Below are 15,641 nucleotides of genomic sequence, written 5' to 3'. Positions count from 1 at the left end.
GCCTGTGTCTATGTGCCTGTGGTTCTGTCAGTGTGATCATGTGATGTGTCTGACCCCAGGAATGTGTCAATAAAGTTTCCCCTTCCTGGGACAATGAATTCACGGTGTTCTTATCTCAATTTCCAGGAATATATATATATATATATATATATATATATATATATAGTACATTACAAGAGGCTGTCGAACTACACGCCGTGTCGGACAACGTCAAGACTGCCAGAAAAGTACGCTAACCTCCAGGGCAGATAACTGGGGCGTTAGCGGCCACAAGGCAGAAAATATCTCTGGTTGCACTTCACTAATAAGAATAATACTAAATTCAATGATGAATAACAATTGGACAAAAACGGCTGCGATACTTCACCGCCTCGAAACACTTCACCCGTTGCCGCTAGGCTCTGCGACCCTGAGAGCAACAACCCGCCGAACAAAGGCAATAGTCGAGGTTCCATTAGCAGTTAACTCTTCACTCAGCGTAAACGTCCAGGGTACGGTGTGCAACGGAGTCGTCGCTCTCGCAGCTACCTCTCCTCGATCTGGCAAGCCACCAGCGGCTTCGGCTTGCCCTCGAGCTGCACAGATCTGCTCGCTGCTGCGCTCCCAACCGACCTGATGTCCGTTCGCCACTCCTCACCAAATCCAGTATGCACACAGCCTTAAAATAACTGCCGATTCAAAGCCATAAGATACACATGGATCCTGGAAAAAATTCCACCAACAACTCACGGTACTAAAACCAGTCACTGTGAAACAACACGGACGAATTATAAGTCGCCACAAACACAGGAAAGCCAGAAGCGGTCAGAAGACCAAATGCACGGCGTCCGTTACGACGACCGACCGAACGACCAACCAATGGTCATCCCCACTCAAGCCAGGCACGGGAAAGATCCCAGTATAAATCGTCGACTGACAACTTATTGCCATGACGGCACGTCTACGGGCACACACACACACACACACACACACACACACACACACACACAAGTGAAAGTTGCACTACTCCAATATCACGGTCCATTCAACTAAAACTCACTGAATCCGGTCAGTGACGTGGTCGTGCACTCTCACGACCACATCCTTCCGTCAGACAGTGCATGTCTGTCGCCAGCTGTCGGGCGAGTACTGGCTGTCCGGACCTCACTGCTGCTCCGTCCCAACTCAACTCGCTCGACACACGACGACTCGGAAAATACCCGAGGCCGCTCCAAAGATGGTACCACAGTGCCACTCACGGACGGACGGAGAAGGCGAGCAAACGTAGTGGCGCCAGTGAACACACTAAGAAAACGAGACGCCACTATCGCTACTACATTATGCCAAGTTATGAACGGCATCAACGCGAGCCGCGCTCGGCTCAATGGTTTTGCGGTTGGTTCATATTACAAAACACATTGCTGATTATCAAATTGAGCTAACATATTGACTTTTTCTTTAGACTTGGGTGGAGGTGCCTCTCAGATTCATCTGCCGTAGCACACTCATATGAGGTCGCGCCGCACCAGCGATAAATCCAGAGTGAAACATCCACAACATTCCTCATATTTCAAAAAATACTTTGAGATATCGAAATGAGATTTTGAAAAATAATAGCATGAAATGAGGAGAGTATATTTCCTTATGGTTATTGTGAGAAACTTCATTATGTATCGTGTTATACCACTAACTACAGATATTTTCGATGAAAGAATGCAATTTTTAAGGGCCCTCGACAGCTGATGAAGCGAGAAATGCTTTGGGTTTAGAAGAACGTAAGTGATTATGTCATACATTTGTTTTGTACCAAGGATGTTCTTTTGTATAAGATACTGACCTCACTTTTCCCAGTTCTTCATTTAATAAATTTAATAAACCACTTTTTCAGAATTATCTCGCAGTTGCGTCTACACAGTATGTTAGTGGTGTGAGACTGTAAACTACTTTGTGTTTTGGCAAAAGAAGCAAATTTTAACGTGGCAACATGAGAAATGTGTAGGTTCTACTCGAAATTCGCCACTCATGACGCTTCCCTGGAAGTTACAAATGGTTGAAAAACGACGCGAAAGTAAATTGTCGCATTTTCGGCGGATTTCCTTTTGGATCTACATCTACATCTACATCCGTACTCCGCAAGCCACCTGACGGTGTGTGGCGGAGGGTACCCTGAGTACCTCTATCGGTTCTCCCTTCTATTCCAGTCTCGTATTGTACGTGGAAAGAAGGATTGTCGGTATGCTTCTGTGTGGGCTCTAATCTCTCTGATTTTATCCTCATGGTCTCTTCGCGAGATATACGTAGGAGGGAGCAATATACTGCTTGACTCTTCGGTGAAGGTATGTTCTCGAAACTTCAACAAAAGCCCGTACCGAGCTACTGAGCGTCTCTCCTGCAGAGTCTTCCACTGGAGTTTATCTATCATCTCCGTAACGCTTTCACGATTACTAAATGATCCTGTAACGAAGCGCGCTGCTCTCCGTTGGATCTTCTCTATCTCTTCTATCAACCCTACCTGGTGCGGATCCCACACTGCTGAGCAGTATTCAAGCATTGGGCGAACAAGCGTACTGTAACCTACTTCCTTTGTTGTCGGATTGCATTTCCTTAGGATTCTTCCAATGAATCTCAGTCTGGCATCTGCTTTACCGACGATCAACTTTATATGATCATTCCATTTTAAATCACTCCTAATGCGTACTCCCAGATAATTTATGGAATTAACTGCTTCCAGTTGCTGACCTGCTATTTTGTAGCTAAATGATAAGGGACCTATCTTTCTATGTATTCGCATCACATTACACTTCGCTACATTGAGATTCAATTGCCATTCCGTGCACCATGCGTCAATTCGCTGCAGATCCTCCTGCATTTCAGTACAATTTTCCATTGTTGCAACCTCTCGATACACCACAGCATCATCTGCAAAAAGCCTCAGTGAACTTCCGATGTCATCCACCAGGTCATTTATGTATATTGTGAATAGCAACGGTCCTATGACACTCCCCTGCGGCACACCTGAAATCACTCTTACTTCGGAAGACTTCTCTCCATTGAGAATGACGTGCTGCGTTCTGTTATCTAGGAACTCCTCAATCCAATCACACAATTGATCTGATAGTCCGTATGCTCTTACTTTGTTCATTAAACGACTATGGGGAACTGTGTCAAACGCCTTGCGGAAGTCAAGAAACACGGCATCTACCTGTGAACCCGTGTCTAAGGCCCTCTGAGTCTCGTGGACGAATAGCGCGAGCTGGGTTTCACACGATCGTCTTTTTCGAAACCCATGCTGATTCCTACAGAGTAGATTTCTAGTCTCCAGAAAAGACATTATACTCGAACATAATACGTGTTCCAAAATTCTACAACTGATCGACGTTAGAGATATAGGTCTATAGTTCTGCACATCTGTTCGACGTCCCTTCTTGAGAACGGGGATGACCTGTGCCGTTTTCCAATCCTTTGGAACGCTTCGCTCTTCTAGAGACCTACGGTACACCGCTGCAAGAAGGGGGGCAAGTTCCTTCGCGTACTCTGTGTAAAATCGAACTGGTATCCCATCAGGACCAGCGGCCTTTCCTCTTTTGAGCGATTTTAATTGTTTCTCTATCCCTCTGTCGTCTACTTCGATATCTACCATTTTGTCAACTGTGCGACAATCTAGAGAAGGAAGCACAGTGCAGTCTTCCTCTGTGAAACAGCTTTGGAAGAAGACATTTAGTAATTCGGCCTTTAGTCTGTCATCCTCTGTTTCAGTACCATTTTGGTCACAGAGTGTCTGGACATTTTGTTTTGATCCACCTACCGCTTTGGCATAGGACCAAAATTTCTTAGGATTTTCTGCCAAGTCAGTACATAGAACGTTACTTTCGAATTCATTGAAAGCCTCTCGCATAGCCCTCCTCACACTACATTTCGCTTCGCGTAATTTTTGTTTGTCTGCAAGGCTTTGGCTATGTTTATGTTTGCTGTGAAGTTCCCTTTGCTTCCGCAGCAGTTTTCTAACTCGGTTGTTGTACCACGGTGGCTCTTTTCCATCTCTTACGATCTTGCTTGGCACATACTCATCTAACGCATATTGTACCATGGTTTTGAACTTTGTCCACTGATCCTCAACACTATCTGCACTTGAGACAAAACTTTTGTGTTGAGTCGTCAGGTACTCTGTAATCTGCTTTTTGTCACTTTTGCTAAACAGAAAAATCTTCCTACCTTTTTTAATATTTCTATTTAAGGCTGAAATCATCGACGCAGTAACCGCTTTATGATCGCTGATTCCCTGTTCTGCATTAACTGATTCAAATAGTTCGGGTCTGTTTGTCACCAGAAGGTCTAATATATTATCGCCACGAGTCGGTTTTCTGTTTAACTGCTCAAGGTAGTTTTCAGATAAAGCACTTAAAAATATTTCACTGGATTCTTTGTCCCTGCCACCCGTTATGAACGTTTGAGTCTCCCAGTCTATATCCGGCAAATTAAAATCTCCACCCAGAACTATAACATGGTGGGGAAATCTACTCGAAATATTTTCCAAATTATTCTTCAGGTGCTGAGCCACAACAGCTGCTGAGCCCGGGGGCCTATAGAGACATCCAATTACCATGTCTGAGCCTGCTTTAACCGTGACCATCACCCAAATCATTTCACAATTCGAATCTCCGTCAATTTCCTTCGATACTATTGCACTTCTTATCGCTATAAACACGCCTCCCCCTTCACTGTCCAGCCTATCTCTGCGGTATACATTCCAATCAGAGTTTAGGATTTCATTACTGTTTACGTCTGGTTTCAGCCAACTTTCTGTTCCTAGTACTATATGGGCGTTGTGACCGTTTATTAATGAGAGCAGTTCTGGGACCTTTCTATAGACGCTTCTGCAGTTTACTATTAGCACATTAATATTGTTATTCCTTGTTGCATTTTGCCTACTCCTGCCTTGCCGCGTCTCAGGAGGCGTCTTGTCGGGCCTAGGGAGGGAATTCTCTAACCAAAGCAGAGGCGACAGATCCTTTTCAATGGTCATCATGCAAGTGTGGGTGTGGAGGTCTCTACTTCATATTTACAAATATGTGAATGTAGGCTTCAGTTTAGAATGACACTTCCCCTCCAGTGCTAGGCATTTCCCCTACACCGCCTTCAGGCAACCCCCACCACCACCAACACTCCCCCCACACGTGCCTTGCCGTCTGGACGTCTACCACCCACGGTATTCTGTGTGGTCTCTACCCTATGAACAACTCGCATCGTTGCTGAGCATTCAGCAGCACGAAGTCGGCACGCTCAACGTTGATGTTTTCGAAAGCATGGTCCGTATATCGACGGTTTTATGAACAAATGCATATCTTGCAGAACTTGTAAACTAAAGACTATGAATCTGCAAACGCCCATAAACCGATTACAAAGGAGACTTCCAAAACTGTGTTACTCATAATCACGGTAGGCCAACTACCTTTTATTGAATGTTGCACTACACTTCAAAGTCACACATACATGACACTATTTCTTAATACTCATTTTACTAAGGTTTGAAGCTCCTCTTTTCTTTCTTCCATGTTTGAGATTTCAAAACCGTGTGGTTTTGGTAATCAGCCTTATGCAAACACCATTGGGAGAGCCAGTCCTGACAAAACTCTACCATCTGATGAGAAAGATACATGAGACAGGCGAAATACCCTCAGACTTCAAAAATAATATAATAATTCCAATTCCAAAGAAGGCAGGTGTTGACAGATGCGAAAATTACCGAACTATCAGTTTAATAAGTCACAGTTGCAAGATACTAACAAGAATTATTTACAGACGAATGGAAAAAACTGGTAGAAGCCGACCTCGGGGAGGATCAGTTTGGATTCCGTAGAAATATTGGAACACGTGAGGCAATACTGACCCTACCACTTATCTTAGAAGCTAGATTAAGAAAAAACATACGTTTCTAGCATTTGTAGACTTAGAGAAAGCTTTTGACAATGTTGATTGGAATACTCTCTTTCAAATTCTGAAGGTAGCAGGGGTAAAATACAGGGAGCGAAAGGCTATTTACAGTTTGTACAGAAACCAGATGGCCATTATAAGAGTCGAGGGACACAAAGGGAAGCAGTCGTTGGAAAGGAAGGGAGACAGTGTTGTAACCTATCCACGATGTTATTCAATTTGTATACTGAGCAAGCAGTGAAGGAAACAAAAGAAAAATTTGGAGTAGGTATTAAAATCCATGGAGAAGAAATAAAAACTTTGAGGTTCGCCGATGACATCGTAATTCTGTCAGAGACAGCAAAGGACTTGGAAGAGCAGCTGAACGGAATGGATAGTGTCTTGAAAGGAGGATTTAAGATGAACATCAACAAAAGCAAAACGAGGATAATGGAATGTAGTTGAATTAAGTCTGGTGATGCTGAGAGAATTAGTTTAGGAAATGAGACACTTAAAGTAGTAAAGGAGTTTTGCTATTTGGGGAGAAAAATAACTGATGATGGTCGAAGTAGAGAGGATATACAATGTAGACTGGCAATGGCAAGGAAAGCGTTTCTGAAGAAGAGAAATTTGTTAACATCGAGTCTAGATTTAAGTGTTAGGAAGTCATTTCTGAAAGTATTTGTATGGAGTGTAGCCATGTATGGAAGTGAAACATGGACGATAACTAGTTTGGACAAGAAGAGAATAGAAGCTTTCGAAATGTGGTGCTACAGAAGAATGCTGAGATCAGATGGGTAGATCACATAACTAATGAGGAAGTATTGAATAGGATTGGGGAGAAGAGAAGTTTGTGGCACAACTTAACCAGAAGAAGGAATCGGTTGGTAGGACATGCTCTGAGGTATCAAGGGATCACCAATTTAGTATTGGAGGGCAGCGTGGAGGGTAAAAATCGTAGAGGGAGACCAAGAGATGACTACACTAAGCAGATTCAGAAGGATGTCGGTTGAGTAGGTACTGGGAGATGAAGAAGCTTGCACAGGATAGAGTGGCATGGAGAGCTGCATCAAACCAGTCTCAGGACTGAAGACCACAACAACAACATTACTTTATTTGTATATGTACCCAGACATGTTTCGAAACCAATGTTTCATCTTCTGTGGGTCAAATTTTTATTTCTGTAAAGTCCAATCCCACATTTGTAATAATTTATCTGGTGTAGGCCTAAGAAATACTATATTTGCAATTTGCTTCGTTTTGTTTGGACACTCACCTTCAAATTACATCGCTAACTGAACAGTATTAATATACACCGCTATTAGTGCTCGGTTTCGTCGATTTTTTTTGACACCATGTCATGTATAAACTAGCTGTTTGGAGGGTAGAGGTTATGTACGTTTCTGTACTTACATTTTCCGCCCTGTTTCGTGTTCCTGGTTGCTGTCTCAATCAGCTGCTGTTTAGTGCATTGCTTTCACTCAGTTAATCACAAATTTCGGTTCACTACTTCGCCTCACTTGCACTTACACAAAATGTGGCTAAATGTGATCTGCACAGACACTTCTGACAACACACTGAATGAGAGGTGTCATGTCATTGTCGTTGTTCACTTGTTGATCGTTGATCTTGTGTTTGTTATGACGCTGATTTTGAACGTGTGTGTGAGTGTGTGTGTGAGAGAGAGAGAGACAGAGAGAGAGAGATAGAGAGAGAAAATGGGTCAGATGGCTCTGAGCACTATGGGACTTAACATCTGAGGTCATCAGTCCCCTAGAATTTACATCTACTTAAACCTAACTAAGGACATCACACACATCCATGCCCGAGGCAGGATTCGAACCTGCGACCGTAGCAGTAGCACAGTTCCGGACTGCGCGCCTAGAACCGCGAGACCACCGCGGCCGGCAGAGAGAGAGAGAGAGAGAGAGAGAGAGAGAGAGAGAGAGAGAGTTGGGTTGAGAAGCAAGCACTATTTCTTAAGATACTAACCACATCTCTCTAACCAAAGGCCGAAGCGTTCCACCAGTCGTTCAATACTCCAAGGCAGAAATCCGCATCATACCATTCGAGAACCCCTGTGTGGTCATCCTCATAATTGAAAAACGCTATACATCCCAAAGGTTCCATCAGTTTGCCAAAAAGATGAAAATCGTATGATCCGATATCGGGAGTTTGCAACGGATCAGCATCACTAATGTCTGTGTTGCCATGCTCTTATTGTTGTCACAATATTTCTACGACAGGACAGGCCTTTATATTGGATCCACTCGCTTGCAACATTTCGCTGTGAATCTGTGAGCAATTTAGACATTTTTACACAAGAATTTTGCTCCCCACGTATTTCAACTGTAGCAGCACTACCATTTGGGATAGGAAAATTCAGCTGTTGTGCAATATTTCTGAGCGCGCAAGTTCAGCCAGACGCAGGTCTGTTTACAGTGAGTTACTCTCACCAGCAGTTGCGAAGTAGGATAGAGCCTAAAGGGGTGTAGAAGGAAAAAGTACACACAGAAGTTTGCATGGCACAAGTCACAGGCAGAAGGGGCCCACTGGCCAACCTAAGTGTTGTGAGTACGTGACACGGAGCGCCGCGTTTAGCAAAACAGAGGTGCACAGCCACGTAAAAATGGTGCCGGTTCACTAACAAAGCATTCGAGTATGACAGCTCTCCTGGCCGGCGGCGTGTGTCACACCACCGGCTACATGTAGCAACAGATGGAGGTGCCAGTGTTCCAGTCCACGGTGGGTCGCTGGTTCGATCCTCTGAGGCTTACGTGGGGGATTCAAGTGTGACAGCTCTCCTAGACAGTGGGGCTTGTCTGACCACCGGCTACACACAGCAGCAGATGGGGCGCCAGCATTCCAGTCCACGGCGGGTTGCTGGTTCGACCCTCTGAGGCCGACGCAGGGTCCGTAGCCAGCCAGCGACGGGTCACGTCACGGCTCGCTACCGCGGGCAGACTTGTTGGCTTCCAACACATGCCAGAGGCATCCCGAGGCAAAGGCAGCAGATTGGGACGTCGGATCGCAGGCGCAGCACTTGTTGTCACCCGCGATCTGAACCACAACGGCGAAGAAGCATGCCTACAGCTCCCGGCAAGTAGCGCTGAGTTGGCAGGGGGCGAAGATTATGAGTCGACGGTCGGTGCATCCTGACTTCACGGCCGTACAAGGCCGACACACAGCAGGGCGTGCACGGGTCGCTAAGCCACGCCAAGCTGATTCGCAGTCAGCGAAGTGGTGTCCTCAGCATTGCGGGACCCAGTGACGCAGACCGAGGGGAATGCGGCACTGTAGTTGGAAACACTTAATCACTTGGAAAGCTTGGACGAGTCTCAATACGGAGCCTTCTACCTCTTCACATTACATTTCGTGTTGCTGTTACAATGGGGGTCAGAAGTTGCCACTACACAACTTTGGATGCAACCTCACTGCCTCAGGCAAGACGTGCACCCCAAGCCGAGCTACGCTGGGCAGCACAATTACAGGATCACTTTTTCGTAACGCCGTAATTCTCTCCTGTTGCAGCGCATTAGTTTGAAACTTGGCTCAAAGGCGCTTACAAACTTCCTCGGTAACCATGCGAATGCGTGGCACCCTGCGACGTCGCTCTCGGCTCGGCGACGTTTCAAATAGCAAAGTGTCGACACATGAGAAATAAAGTGTAAGGTGGTTTAATGATGTCACACTGGCGTCAGATGTCACAACAATTCTGTACAATGCCACCATAGACGTGTCGCATGATGGGAAGGTCGTAACTCCCCATCTAACACACACATCGGCCCGTCTGTTGACCCCTCTGAGACGGAAGCCAGAAACGCGAAGCCCAGCGTTGAAATCAGGCGATTTTCTTGTGGGTGGCCGAGGAAAACATTTCAGACGGAACGCCGCTTAGGTTAGACACTTAAAGGCCTCAGGTGGTGGCATAAAGAGCGTCACTGAAACAGCCCTTTTCCTTGGGGCGTGGATTCGCACACATTTCGCTGTCGGAAATGACTGATCGCCGTGCGTTGAACAATAGAACGACGTTCTTGGCAGCCTTTGACACTGCTGAGTCCTCCCCTACGGTTGAACCCTCCTCTAAGGACTTTGTGGGCCAGTAGCACCACTGAAAATGATGGTACCCCTTTGTAATGCTGTGTGACGGCAATGTGTACTCTAGTGTAAAGGATTGGATCAGCAGGGACCAGTCAAAACCGTTCGACGAAATTTGAGCGCGACCGAAGCAGCAAAGGATGTTTGTGCTTTTTCAGCTCGCCTGTTTCGCGCCCTTCTATGACGTATACAAGAGTGGAGGAGCAGACAGGGGTAGGTGAGACATTGATACATGAGTGAAAAAAAGGCCAAAAGGTTCCCTGTAAACAGTGGTTCCCAACCTGGGGGTAATTACCCACTGCAGGGTAGAATATAATTTTCTGAGGAGTAAAAAGAACAGGATTCAATTGTGTTTCCGTCACGATACTAAATTTAAAGATCATTTCCATTATCCCTATATCCTAAGACTGAAATACTGATTACATACGTTACCAACTGGTTCATTATTCACTATGGAATAGTAAATGCTCTAATTGACAGCACAATAGAACAATAACTGTGTGACGGTTACTGTATTGCTGTAGGGTCTTCGCATTATTGTTATTGTTATCTTAATTATTTACAACAGTGGTAATTTCTTTCAATTCAGAAGCAAGGAGTCCAGCATTGAATTGCTTCACCTGCAGTTGGCCTAAGTATAGCGCACCCGTTTTAATATGGCTGATTTTAAATGAGAGTCGTGTGTGTGGGTGTGTGTGTGTGTGTGTGTGTGTGTGTGTGTGTTATAACGTTCTATGGGTTGGTTTTACTCATCGTAGCTGGCAGTCTCTCGCAGCAAAAGTCCTGGAAACAGTTACTGTAAAAAGTAACTATAAAGTTATTTTTAAATAATTAATCCCGTCTATCGTTTCCACTGAACATTTATTACAATCTCAAATTAATTAAAAGCATATTGACAAATCTGAAATGAAATAAATCATGATCAACAAGCTACATGCTTCCTGTCCCACATCACACAAAGTACTGACTCCCTTTGCAAACATGGCTGTAACTATTTATACTTTCTTAAAAATCTCGAATAATCCTCAGCATTGTTTAAAATGTTTTTTGATTAAATTACAATTAAAACTCTCATCCTAAAACAAATAACTCATTTCAATAATTACGTTGACTATTATATATTAAACACACGAGTGAATTCTAGTGTATGCATTAATGGAAGGGTGTATAAACGCTTAGGTATCAAATGTTAACAATACACTTGTTATATTTACTAATTACAGAAGATTCATGTCATATAAAATGTTCCTACCAATTAATGGACTTCTACACATTAGTGTTATTCAGAATTCATAATTATTTTCTTTGTAACTTTTCCACAAGTACATATTTCCATACACCTCTATGTCAGAAATTACTGTTTATGGTTAAAATTTACGTGTTTAAATGGGTTTCAATCAGACTGTTACGTTTCAGTGTGAAGCAAGTGCCACCAGCGAGACGAGTGCGGCCGGCCGGTGTGGTCGAGTGGTTCTAGGCGATTCAGTCTGGAACCGCGTGACCGCTACGGTTGCAGATTCGAATCGTGCCTCGGGCATGGATGTGTGTGATGTCCTTAGGTTAGTCAGGTTTAAGTAGTTCTAAGTTCTAGGGGACTGATGACCTCAGATGTTTAGCCCCATAGTGCTTAGAGCCATTTGAACCATTTTTGAGACGAGTGCCGTAGTAAAAGTGTTTTTGTAACAAGTCCCTATCCTGAATGTGAAAAGTTACTTTTCTTACCTGATTAGGAGTTGCAGGTAGCACTCGCGATGTACTGAAAATTGTTTCATAATTCTAAAAAGAAAAAGACTGTTAGAAACAGTTGCCTCTCTCTCTCTCCCTCTCTCTCTTTATTTCGTGGTTTACTGAAACACCAAAAAGCTAAATATTCTTTATCTTCAATTATTTTAAGTGTCCAAAGAAAATTCTTTTTCAGTCTAAAATGTAGTTCGGTGCTAATTTGATGGTCGATAGTGGGGGTAATACCTAGTACCCGCGTCCGGGCACCCTGATTTAGGTTTCCGTGATTTCCCTAGATCACTCCAGGCAAATTCCGGGATTGTTCCTTTGAAAGAGCACGGCCGATTTCCTTCCCCATCCTTCCCTAATCGGAGCTTGTGCTCCGTCTCTAATGACCTCGTTGTCGACGGGACGTTAAACAATAATCTCCCCCTCCACCTAGTACCTATTTGCATTCGGTGACAATAGTTTCAGAAAGGTTGGAAATCACTGCTCTAACGCCACCCAGTTCGGCAACGCCGTCAGTGCCACTTGCTCAAGTTTGTTGAGGAATTTAAGAAAAAGGGCCTGTACACAGACAACCCGTGTCGAGAGTCCTCGGCGGCTGCAGGCAGGCTGCGTTGCTGTTTTGCGTCTATTAGTAGTCATGAGGAATTGGAGGGGTGTCAAGGGGTTGCTTGTCTACAAGCACTTAGTGCTCCATCACAGGTGGTCTCTGTCGAGGTACGTTTGTCAGATTGCACAGCAAAGGTGGCCAGGTGACACTGGGAGTGTTGCCGAAGAGGGAAGGCATAGCTCTGGCCTTTTCTCGCATCTACATCTACATCCATACTCCGCAAGCCACCTGACACTGTGTGAAGGAGGGTATTTTGAGTACCTCTATCAGTTCTCCCTTCTATTCCAGACTCGTATTGTTTGTGGAAAGAAAGATTGTCGCTGTGCCTCAGTGTGGGCTCTAATCTCTCTGATTTTATCCTCATGGTCTCTTCGCGAAATATATGTAGGAGGGAGCAATATTCTGCTTGTTCTCGAAACTTCAGCAAAAGCCCGTACCGAACTACTGAGCGTCTCTCTTGCAGATTCTTCCACTGGAGTTTATCTATCATCTTCCTAACGCTTTCGAGATTACTAAATGATCCTATAAGCCAGCGCGCTGTTCTCCGTTGGATCTTCTCTCTCTCTTCTCTCAACCCTGTCTGGTATAGATCTCACACCAGTGAGCAGTATTCAAGCAGTGGTCGAGCAAGTATACAGTAACATACTTCCTTTGTTTTCGGACGGCATTTTCTTAGGATTCTTCCAATGAATCTCAGTCTGGCATCTGCTTTACCGCCTACTCCCAGATAATTTATGGAATTAACTGCTTCCAGTTGCTGACCTGCTGTATTGTAGCTAAATGATAAATGATCTTTCTTTCTATGTATTCGCAGCACATTATACTTATCTACATTGAGATTCAATTGTTATTCCCTGCACCATACGTCAATTCGTTGCAGATCCTCCAGCATTTCAGTACAATTTTCCATTGTTACAACCTCTCGATATACTACAGCATAGCATCATCCGCAAAAAGCCTCAGTGAACTTCCGATGTTTTCCACAAGGTCATTTATATATATTGTCAATAGCAACGGTCCTATGACACTCCCCTGTGGCACACCTGAAATCACTCTTACTTCGGAAGACTTCTCTCCATTGAGAACTCTTCAACTCTTCAATCCAATCACACAATTGGTCTGATAGTCCATCTGCTCTTACTTTGTTCATTAAACGACCGTGGGGAATTGTATCAAACGCCTCGCGTAAGTCAAGAAACACGGCATCTACCTGGGAACTCCTGTCTATGGCCCTCTGAGTGTCGTGGACGAATAGCGCGTGCAGGGTTTCACACGATCGCCTTTTTCGAAACCCATGGTGATTCCTACAGAGTAGATTTCTAGTCTCCGGAAAAGTCATTATACTCGAACGTAATAAGTGCTGCAAAATTCTACAACTGATCGAAGTTAGAGATATAGCTCTATAGTTCTGCACATCTGTTCGACGTCCCTTCTTGAAAACGGGGATGACCTGTGCCCTTTTCCAATCTGTTGGAAATGTGTCGACACCTCGCTGTTTGTAGCGTTGGCGAGCGCCACACTTTTGCATCGTTACAGAGAAAGGTTGCAGGCTCCTTCAAACTTATGCTCCTTCAAACTTATGCGTCTCAATGGAACACAATTGGGTTTCGAAAAAGTGATCCTTTAATTGTGCTGCGCAATGTACTAGCACGGATCTGTTTGTGAGGCCACCGCTCCTGTTTTGCGATCGATCGAGAACAAATACAGTCTCTGTGAGGTGTGACAACGGGTGATCAAGCATCTCTGTGGGCTCAACAGTTGGTTTTACGCCTCGTTGTTTCTGGAGCGGCAGTCGTCAAAGTGGATTCTACAGCTCTGGAAGGGCGTGAACACTTGGTCTGAGAAAGTATTCAACAGAAAGCCAAGTAGTTTACTGAGTTTTCTGGTCGTAATCGGAAGAATATTGAAATGTAAGTTTTAATCGAACATCGTGACTTTTTTGTTACTATACTCCAATAAACCTTTCGACAAATGATATAATAAACTAATAGTGGCATCACAATCGATTGTTCTTAACGATCTTCAAATCATACTTGTGATGAAGCAGTCCATCACTGACAAGCAGAGTAGCAATTATCAGCAAACTAAACAAATGCAGAGGAATCCTCACAACTTCTTGCGCTATTATCCGTGACAACCCGAGTACACATGAAGTGATTCAGGCTGTTCAAATGTTTTGTAATTTTATACAGTCTGTATAGTTGTATTACTTTACCAAATACGTCCTAATGAGCTACCTGAAAAAATACTGGAATGAGATTTTCACTCTGCAGCAGAGTGTGCTCTGATATGAAACTTCCTGGAAGATTAAAACTGTGTGCCGCACTGAGACTTGAACTCGGGACCTTTGCGTTTCGCGTGCAAGGGCTCTACCATCTGAGCTACCCAAGCACGACTCACCCGCCTTCCTCACAGATTTAGTTCTGCCAGTACCTCGCCTCCTACCTTCCAAACTTCACAGAAGCTCTCCTGCGAACCTTGCACAACTAGCACTCCTGGAAGGCAGGATATTGCGAAGACATGGCTTAGCCACAGCCTGGGGGATGTCTCCAGAATGAGATTTTCACTCTGCAGCGGAGTGTTCGCTGGTATGGAACTTCCTGGCAGATTAAAACTGTGGTAGAGCACTTCCCCGCGAAAGGTCCCGAGTTTGAGTCTCGGTCCGGCACATAGTTTTAAACTGCCAGGAAGTTAGTTTGAAAAGAGACTGCTTACCATTCTGCAAGTAATTATTTGACATCTTGTTTAAATAACACTCGTAATTAGTACTGAATTTCTAGGTTGTGGCATGCAAGCCATACACCAGTAACCAATGATGGCGTAGCAGCTTTCACTGGTTCAATATCAGCTAAATTCGGGTCGTTACCGAACTGCAGCGCCATGTGTAAATTCACACGTAACAGTTTTCCTTGGTCACAAACCCCGATCAGTACTTTTGTGTCACGTCAGCTTCCTGCTGCAGTACATAAGATGCTTCGGATGAGAGTAAAGCATTCGGAGCTGCAAGAGCCAAAAAATATTACAAAGAACAGCTGCCATTTCCACAGCGGAGGCTGACAAGACATGGTTGTTCCGTACTTAGCCATACTTGTAATTTTTCCTTTAGGAATGGTCAGTTTCTTGAACGATTACTCAGACGTAATGTCGCTTTCTAAAAAGGGAGAAAGGGATAAGGTAGACAATTTTAGACCTATTTCTATGCCATTAGTGTTTGACAAAGTTATTGAAAAGGCTCTGTATGTAAGGATAATTGATCATTTTATATCACACAATTTGCTATCAAATGTATAGTTTAGCTTTAGAAATGGTTTAAGAA

This window comes from Schistocerca gregaria, chromosome 4 (assembly GCF_023897955.1).
Source record: "Schistocerca gregaria isolate iqSchGreg1 chromosome 4, iqSchGreg1.2, whole genome shotgun sequence".
Lineage (NCBI taxonomy): Eukaryota > Metazoa > Arthropoda > Insecta > Orthoptera > Acrididae > Schistocerca > Schistocerca gregaria.
Note: the sequence above shows the minus strand (reverse complement) of the source record.